Raw genomic sequence first — 8,670 nt, 5'->3', positions numbered from 1 at the left:
CTACAATGTCTGTACTTCTTTGCATGATGTCATCAAAATTGTTGAGGTATGTTCCACACCCTCTGAGAGTCCTAGGGGACTGAGCTGTAGCTGTTCCAACTTTCATTTTCTTACATGGCATGATGCATTATAGTTCTTCCTAATTTGGATAAGTGGTCCAAACTGGAAAGTTTAGAGGGCCATAGGTGCAAGGAAGAAAGTGGTCAAGCATATCGACACCTTCTGGTGTCTGAAATTCCCATCGTTAGAGTTAAGACTTTAGGTTAAAATAGCACGGAAGGCCATTATTACAATGCAAGCATTTCTCAAGAGAAGTCATTAACATTGGCACATCTGCATAGAAGAGAATCATAAAAGCTAATTCTGAAGGGATGAGAATTTCTTTGATAAGTCTCGTATATGAAATGTGAGAGGGAACTAACTTGTCTGGTTCCTACTATAATATACTCACTTTTAAAATCTGTATTTTATTTAACCTTCCCGTCATCAACTTTAGGTTCACATCCTTGTTCTCACCTCACAGTAATTTGCCAAAGGACACACAGTAAATGGCTGTGGCAAGGTGTATTATTGTTCAACATATTTGCTATCCTTTGTTGGGTTAAATATCTCTGCTCTGTTGATGTTAGATTTAGTGGTATAACTGGTTTGGTCAGTAAAATATGAATGGAAGCGATGAGAGCAGAAAATTTTAAAGCCAGCATATGATTTCATTGTATCTTCTCCTTCTTCCACAAGGTCAGTTTCCTAAACAGAGGCTGCTCCTTTAGCCTGGGTCTTGAGCTGAAGAAAACATGAAACAGAACTGCAGCTGACCTACAAATGATGTGTAGACTGAGTGAGAAATAAACCTTTGTTATTGCAAGCCACCAAGATTCTGGATTTGTTTGTTACTGCACCATAACTTAGCCTGAGCTGGTTAATACAGTGACCGAAACAGGATTCAAACCCAGGCCTGTCTGACTTCAAAGCCCGTGCTTTTTTCTCTTCTAGCACGCCTCCCTGTTGGGAGGACACAGAGGCCTAATCACTACTTCTGTGCCACATGTAGTACCTCCTCATCCCTCCTTCACCTCCTTCCACAAATGCCCACTGGGAGCTTGGGAAAGTTTCTGGAGGGCACAGCCATTCCTGGAGGAGCCCTGCCTAGGCCTGAATGTTATGTAAGCTCAGAGCAGATCTGATTCCCCAGTTTCACATTGGCCTCCCCCTTCTTGGAAGCACTAAAACAGGGAGGAAGGGACAAGTGATGACAGTAAGGAGTTCCATGCTGCCCTTCCAGGCGCTCTCTGGCTCAGCTGAAGGGGAGCTGGTATGATCTGGTGGACAGACAGGCACTGAGTGGTGTGAGGCTTTCCGTTCCCGGCTTCCTCCCTACCCCTGGGGTCACTGGAAAGTTTTTCATCCCAGATTAGATGTGAACACTTTTCTGTAGGAAGGGGAAGGTCTAAGGGCCTCTCATTCAAAGCAAATAGGTGTTCTAATGAGAACTAGACTGGGCCTTCGGGCAAAATGGAATTTTGCTACTTAGATTGACTGGTTAAGTCAGGCCAGTGGGGAGAAGGAAACAGATAAAACAACAACAACAACAACAACAACAACAAAACAACACCTGTCTGTTTCTGGAGCTCAGCTAATCCAAAAAGTGATCCCGACATTTTTTTTTTTCTGCTCAAACACATGTGGCCATATTCCTCCAGAAATTTAAACTGAGAAAATGAGAGCTGACAACTTTCTTTGTTTGGATCCCCCCTAGGATTCTGTGCCACCTGGGTCAATGGCCTGGAGAATTGTCCTGAAGATTCACCTCCTCTGGCATCTGTCACAGGAACTAGACGATCAGGGAGCAGTGGTAGGGGCTGAGTCCACTGTTACACTGTGACCACAGCTTCCATTTTGGGGGGAAAGGAGGTCTGTGTGGTCAACTTGCAGCCCACCAGCTTCACATTTGTTTTGCTTTTAAATGGTCTTTGGGTGGCTACATAATCTTCCCCAAGTGATTGATCACATAGAGGAGCTGATTGGCACTTGAGTTTCTTGGGTCTCTTCCTTTCCTGGATTCAGGGCACCAAAAATACCATTTGTGCTGTTTTACCATGTATCCCTTTGAGATACCCATAAGACGGACATTTTGAAGGAAACCTAATAGTCAACGCTGATATGTAAGTGATTTTCAAAATGGAAGAAGACGCCAAAATTCCCTTTGTTTCATGATATGTATATTTGCCCCTGACTCATTTACCAGGGGGGCTTTCCCTCATTGTATGGCTCCCCATTTCACCATCTGAGCAACAAAAACACATCTTCTTAGCCCTGATACTCTCAAGGTACCTGACAATTACAGTCGACTGGGCCACATGACCAGCTCCAGTGGATCCGACTGCTGTTTCAGTTTTTTGTTTTGTTTACTTCTGCACAGTAGTAATAGCCAGCTTTTGAAGAGGGCTTCACTGCTCCTACAGTGCTTTCATATACATTGCCCAATCAAGCGCTCGCAGTTCCTGAGGAGTGGGTTGAACAGAACGTTGTTAGGAACTCCTGTACAGAGCAGGTCAGACAGAACTTTCTCCGTCGTATTGTGTGGAGCTGGAAGGTTAAGGACTATATCACTTTGGTGTGATTCTGAATCATGTGCTCTTCTATCTATTGGACATGTACACAGAATGAGAAAAAAATGAGGAAAGAGAGAAGAAGAAATTGGGCAAGAAGAAACAAGTAAGGAAGATGGGTCAGGGTGTTAAAATAACAGGTGAAGTATCTAACCAACTGGAAGCTTCGGTTGGCTGGATTGAGTACTCCCTCAGGCAGACATGATGGTTTTCTTTTCTGATCTATGGCAAGCCCTAAAAAGACCTGGGCTCTTTGTAGGGGCACTCACTTAAATATTCACTGCCTGAGTTGATTAACAAGGATGACTTATAATGCCTTCTCCTGGATGGAGGGATTATTACATTTTTATGGGTATGAGTCCCACTCACTTGTTCTTGTTATAAAATGACTGGTAACAAATAAAACTTTCCAACAATCTAATATTCTCTTGCCTAGGCAACTTCAAGTAGCATTAGAGATACTATTTTTTCACTAAATTGATTGAATTCATGAGTTGCCTTAGTATGGTGGGGAGATACGCATATCACATTATAATTTAGTGAACGAATTGTTTTCCCAAACTCCATACAGACAGACCCTTGCCCACAGCACCTGGTACGGTAACTATGGCAAGGACTAACTGTTGTTTGCTTCCTCATGGATTCTTAATTTTCTTTTTTTTCTTTAAATAGGAGATTGTGCCTAGGAATCTCTAGGAAATCTCACTCAGGGGCTCCTGGATGGCTCAGTCAGTTAAGCATCTGACTTCGGCTCAGGTTAATTATATTATATGTAAATTATCTCACAGGGTCATGTTTTTGAGCCCTGTATTGGGCTCTTTGCTGTCTGCACAGAACCCACATTGGGTTCTCTGTCTCCCTCTCTCTGCCCCTCTCCTGCTCTCTCTCTGTCTCTCTCTTTCAAAAATAAATCAACATTAAAAAAAAAAAAAGAATTTCACACATTAGCTTCTATATTAACTTTGACATTTAATTGTGTGCTGCCTTTAACATTGTTTCTTCTCTTTCCTTCAAGCATATATGGCTTAGCTCACTGACTCAAATGAAAACTCAAAGACAGTGTTGTGAATTAATTGTGTCCCCCAAAATTCGTATGTTAAAACCTTTAAAATATGACTGTATTTGGAGAGAGGGTCTTTAGAGGAGGTAATGAAGTTAAAATGAGGCTGTTAGTCTGGACCCTAATCCAGTCTAACCGTGTCCTTTTAAGAAAAGGAGATTAGGACACACAAAGAGACATCAGGGATGAACAACATGGGAGAAAAGGTGGCTGACTGTAGGCCAAGGAGAGAGGCCTCAGAAAAAACCAACCCTGTTGGTACCTGGTCTTCCAGGCTTCCAGAACGGCAGGAAAATAAGTCACCTGCTGGTGGTATTCTGTTACGGAGGGCCCAGCAAATTAATACAGATAGTGACCTCTTCTATTTCTCTGATATATCTGCCCCATTGTGTCATGCAAAATGCTCAGGACACAATTTAGGCAGCTCTTAATAATACTAGCTGTATTTATTTTCCTTTTTATCCTTTATGTATTTTAAAAAAATCCATTCATGAAGCATTTAACGTAATTTGCTTCATATGCAGTCATTTTGGTTTGTTGGCAAATGGTTCTCTATCCTCATTAGCGAAGACTTAGTTATTTGTTTGCATGGATAATATACATAAAAGGTAAGTATTTAAACAGCATGAAAGATGATACAGTGAAAGATGATACGCTCACTCACACCTCAGTCTTCCAGTTCACTTCCTTAGAGGCAGCCATTATTACCAGTTGTCTGTCTTTCCAGATAAATCTTTGCTCAGAAACATGTCTCTGCATGTGAGTGTCTAATATACACATCTGTATTATAGATATATAGTATATATATTTATGCAAATCCATGCTTTAAAAAAATCTATATATAGATATAAATATATATCCTCCTCTGACTTTCTTTTTTTATTTTATTTTGTTTATATCAAATGATGGTATAATGCACATGTTTCTACTTTTTGTTAATAGTCAGATGTCTATTTAAAAGAAAAAATATGGAACACTTCATGCAATTTGTGTGCCATCCTTGCTCAGGGGCCATAATAATCATCTCTGTATTGTTCCAATTTTAGTATATGTGCCACTGAAGCGAGCGTGACATGTTTCTACTTTAAAAAAAAATTTTTTTTAACGTTTATTTATTTTTGAGACAGAGAGAGACAGAGCATGAACGGGGAAGGGTCAGAGAGAAGGAGACACAGAATCTGAAACAGGCTCCAGGCTCTGAGCGGTCAGCACAGAGCCCGACGCGGGGCTCGAACTCACGGACCGTGAGATCATGACCTGAGCCGAAGTCGGACGCTTAACCAACTGAGCCATCCAGGTGCCCCTGTTTCTACTTTTTAAAGAAAACTAACTCAGCAATAAATCTTGGGAATTGTTGCACATAAGACATAGAAATCCATCCCATTCCTTGTAACTTATTTTATAAAAATTTATTTTTTTTAATTTGTTGAGAGAGAGAGAGAGAGAGAGAGAGAGAAAGAGAGAGAATCTTAAGCAGGTTCCATGCCCAGCACAGAGCCCAACATGGGACTCGATCTCAAAAACCCTGAGATCCTGACCTGAGCTGCAATTGAGTCAGATGCTTAGCTGACTGAGCCACCCAGGCACAGCACACTTTGTTGCAGTTATTTTAAATATATTGTCCTCCTTGTTTCCTCCACCCTAACCAACACACTTTCACACAGACATCCTCATGGAGCACAAACAGGAAATATAACTTTTACAGATGCTCATCTTGCTGTCATTTCCTGATAGGAATATTTTTAAAAATTTTAGATGTTTATTTATTTTTGAGAGAGAGAGAGAGAGACAGAGCACGAATGGGGGAGGGGAAGAGAGAGAGGGAGACACAGAATCCGATGCAGGCTTCAGGCTCTGAGCTATCAGCACAGAGCCCAATGTGGGGTTCGAACTCACAAACCATGAGACCATGACTTGAGCCAAAATCGGATGCTTAACCAACTGAGCCACCCAAGCGCCCCTCCTGATAGGATATTTGAGTGAAGAAGCATTGAATCAGGCACTAAAGCCATAAGCATTAAACAGAAGGGCACAATTTTTAGGCAGCCCAAATAAGCCAGAGTAGTAACAGTGAGACTTTCTCAGGCTAGCACCATGCATTTCTAGTAGGTACAGTAACTTCAGGTATGTACCAGCAGCCATATTTATAGCCCATGCTCCCTCTGACGATTGTGCAATTAATATTGGACCAAGAAATAATAATAATTTTTAAAAGAATCATACATAAATAAAACACACTAGAAAACCAAAGTGTTTTTTTCCTGTTTCCTATTCGTTCTTGTTCATTTGTATACATACTTTGATGGTTTTAATTATAAATCAGAGCAATTATGTATTCTGCTGTTGCCTCTTAAAATGAATCATAAACATTGTTGCTTGTTACTATGTCTACATAATAATAATTTTATATGGTTGCATAATAGTCCATCCAGTTGATGTATTGTTTCCTCTAATTAAAAAAAGGGAAAATTGTATTATATGAGCTATAATTAAATAAAACTTAAAAGAACATCAATCTGACACATATTAATGATAGGCATAAATGTTATTGAGCTACAAGGCAATTGACTATAAAATAGACAGCAGCTCACATAAATTATAATTAATATTCTCTTTACCCTGTGAAACCAAAGCTTTCTGGGGGAGAGGCTACAGAAAAGGAAACTTTTCAGAAGTCCTCCTGAAAAAGGAACAGAGTTTTCTATTCTTTTAAGAGTTGGTTTCAGGAAATGAGGCTGCAAATTCTTTTTTCCCTTCGTGTGGCAAAACCTCTACTTGCACAGAGGTGGGGGGAACAGAATCTGCCTCAGTCAGATTAGGTTAATCAGAATGTTTTCCTAACAACTAGCCACAAAATGGGAATAACTAATGTCCTTTAATTAATTAATTTAATCAACAGATATTTATTGAGCACCAGTTATATGCTGGATATGAGATACATAGGCAAGAAGAGAACCTCTGCTCCTGTCTAGAACGTTGACGTTGTCCTTACTAGAACAGTAACCAAATGAGTGACAAAATAATGACAGGTTTTAGAAAGTGCTAAGAAAGAATAAACAGGGTACTGTCACAGACAGAAATGAAGGTGGGGTATCCTTTGGATAGGTCATCAGAGAAGGTCTCTCTGTAGAAGTCACACTGACACTGAAACTTGAAGAAGAGTCAGCCACACAAACGGTGGGGGGGGGGGGGGGGGGTAAAGGGAACCAGAGGGGCAAAGACTGTAAGGCAGGATCACATGTAGCATGTTAATTCGGCCAGTGGGACTGCAGTGCACTGGACCAAAAGAAGTGTGACCCCAGGCAAGGTGAAGAGGAGGCTCATCATGAATGCCTTAGGACCCCATAGCACGAGCCTAAGATTTCATCTGAAGCACAGTGAAGAGACAGGTATAAGTTTTAAGCAGGTGAGCAGTGTAATTCAAACCACGTTTTGAAAAGAACCTTTGGCTGCAGTGCGGAAACTAGATTAGAGGGGGGTCAGAAATGGAAGTAGAGAGAGTAATTATGAGGTTATTCGTGTTGCCCCCACGAGAGGTGACAATGGCTGGAACCTCAGTGGTGACAGTGGAGATGGGGCCGGTTGGATCTCAAAGGAAACAGAGCTGACAGCTGAAATGATGGTGAGGGATGAGGAAGAAGGAAGACGCCAGTAATGACCACTGGGTTTTGCGGGGAGCACAAAATTCAGAAGTGGAAAGCAGGGATTAAGGGTTATCTTTGGAGGGGCGCCTTGGTGGCTCAGTCAGGTGAGCATCCAACTTCGCTCAGGTCTTGATCTCGCGGTATGGTTGGTGAGTTCCAGCCTCGTCTGGGGCTCTCTGCTGTCAGTGCAGAACCCACTTCAGATCCTCTGTCCCCCTCTCTCTCTTCCCCTCCCCTGCTTGCGCTCTCTGTCTCAAAAATAAACATTAAAATAAAAGAGTTTTCTTTGGATATTTAAATTGGAGATGTCTTATAAGGCATCCAAGTGGAGTTGTCAGCTAGGTGTGAGATCCATTTGGGAGTTGTCAGCAGCCTGATATTTAAAGCCGGAAGACTGGATGAGACTCTGAAGAAGGGTGTGCAGTTGAGGAAGGGAAGGGGGCCTGGGGACTGAACCTGTGACCTTCCTCCGTGTCCAACCATGTCAGGAAGTAAATCCCCACCTGCTGGAACCCTCAGCTCTCTGGAGATTCGTAATGGATTCATTATTAACTGACCCCCTCAATGGTCAGGGAAATTCTCCAGGGAAATATTTTTCTTTCAGATCTTATAGTTTCTTTTCTGCATTTTCCTCTAGTCCCGGCACCTCCTGGACCTAGGAACCCTCCTATGAGGAAAAGACAGGGCAAGTGTGGGTGAGGTTTTTCATGCTCAGGGATCAGGTAGGTTGTCACCTTACGCAGTTGTACGTTGGAAAGTCTGCACAGCTGCCAGAGTATTTTGCCATTTGTTTCTCTGTTTTCATGGATGTAAGTAACTATTGCGGGTATTTCCTGAGAGCCAGAATCCCCAAAGCTCCTATATCTGCATCTTCTAGTAGCTCCTGGGTCAGCCCTAGGTGCTCTGTAGTAAGCCTGCAAAGTAGGACGCCGAAAGGTGGCTTTGGAAGCATAAAGCCCAAGCCTCCCATTTTACAAATGAAGGAATTGACTCACCCACTAACACCCATGAGATGAAGCATATTTCAGGCTTCATTTTATCAACCACTGATAAACTTCTTTGATTAAGGGGAGCCCATCAACCTACATTTAATGCAAGAGATGATTTACTTACTTCAGCCCCTAAGAAAAGATCAATCTAATGTTTAAAACCTCTATCATTGGGAAAAGGAATGAAGAGCATTTCCAGGCCCTGAAGCATGCTAAGAAACCCCCTACTGGGGTGCGTGGTGGCTCAGTTGGTTAAATGTCCGATTCTTGATTTCAGATCATTTGATCTCAGGGTCTGTGAGTTTGAGCCCCGTGTTGGGCTCTATGCTGACAACTCAGAGCCTGGAGCCTGCTTCCGATTCTGTGTC

General features: G+C 42.0%; 1 non-coding gene across 1 annotated transcript; it reads right to left on the bottom strand.

Annotated features, from left to right (window-relative positions):
• Positions 1-4,631: 4,631 nt before the first annotated feature.
• On the bottom strand, positions 4,632-4,737 carry LOC132684412 (U6 spliceosomal RNA). Its single transcript, XR_009612635.1, has one exon. It is a non-coding gene; the product is annotated as a U6 spliceosomal RNA (small nuclear RNA).
• Between the last annotated feature and the right edge of the window lie 3,933 nt (positions 4,738-8,670).

This window comes from Panthera onca, chromosome C2, assembly GCF_046562875.1.
Source record: "Panthera onca isolate mPanOnc1 chromosome C2, mPanOnc1 haplotype 2, whole genome shotgun sequence".
In the NCBI taxonomy this organism is placed as follows: Eukaryota; Metazoa; Chordata; class Mammalia; order Carnivora; family Felidae; genus Panthera; species Panthera onca.
This window is presented reverse-complemented; position numbering and strand designations above follow the sequence as displayed.